This window comes from Belonocnema kinseyi, chromosome 6 (assembly GCF_010883055.1).
Source record: "Belonocnema kinseyi isolate 2016_QV_RU_SX_M_011 chromosome 6, B_treatae_v1, whole genome shotgun sequence".
Taxonomy (NCBI): Eukaryota; Metazoa; Arthropoda; class Insecta; order Hymenoptera; family Cynipidae; genus Belonocnema; species Belonocnema kinseyi.
Window position 1 is genome coordinate 68,339,976 of NC_046662.1, and position 1,277 is coordinate 68,341,252.

Genomic DNA, 1,277 nt, shown 5'->3' on the forward strand with positions numbered 1-1,277 from the left:
AAAGAAAATATTTATTTTTAGACCCGTGCCGACAAACGAACAGCTGAACAGACAGAGACAGGCAGGCATACACTTGTATAAAAATCGGCTGTTTCTGACTGACAGGGTCTCAAAACCTTGAGATTTGATGAAAACCGATGATGTTAAATTTTAGATAAAACTAATACCTCCTCATTAGGATGAGAATGTTAAAAAAAAAAGAATTGATTAAAACTTATCGTCAGAAAACGTACTAAATTTTTTCAATTATTTCTTATTTTTAATAATTAAATCAATTTCTTTTACAATACTAAAAATTATTCTTAATATAATTATTGCATATTTATTAATTAGATTATTTAAAAAAATTATTATGATTTTATTTATGTTTAAACTATAAAAGTAAAATTTTTAATAATTGTTAATATTAAACAATTTTAATTCTAATAACACTTTCTAAGTTTATGAAGTTATATCAACTGGTCGTCCCGCCTCCCCTGTTACCACCCTTACTTTTAAGCGTGACACCCCACCCCCTTCACCACCTCAAATTGGTAACGTAGTTTATGGACGGACCCTAAGTGAAAGAAAATGAAGGTGCGAGACCTAAAAGAAAATATTTCTTTTATGACCCTCATGTTTATTCCTCCTGAGTGTGAAATGAAGTTACGTCTCTCTATTTATTTATGCATTTGTTTATTTTATTTTTATTTCACAGCAACTGTAGAAATTATTATATTATTCCTGGAATTCATCTTAGATTTCACACAATTGACGGACTAAAGTCACGTACAAAAGACTCATTAGCTGCTCGCACTTAGTCGACTGACTGTTGGTGTTAAACCCTTGAGTGCATGGATTATCTCTCTCCCTAGTACATACATATTGTTTCACCGAACTCATACATGAGTAGTCGAGTACGATAAATTCATCGTTTTGAACCAGACAGTCGACTGAAATTTCGCATCTGAATTAAGTGATTTATGCATCGTTTATTTGGAAAGTATAAATATTGTTGTTCGAATTTTTTAACATTCTGAAATGACATGTGACATATCATTGGCCCAGTTACTCTTCGCTCTTTGGTTATCTGAAATTTAAACTAAAACGAAATAGAAGTCTATCAGTTAGATCCAGAGAAATATTCCTGGGAAGGTTCATGCTGGATTGTTACATTTGTATGGTTATAATGAAGAACTCTATTCATATTGACGATTTTTTTAAATCAATTAAAGTCAAAAATAAATATAAAACAGATTAATGTGTAAATCTTACATAAAAACAGGATTTTTCAACAA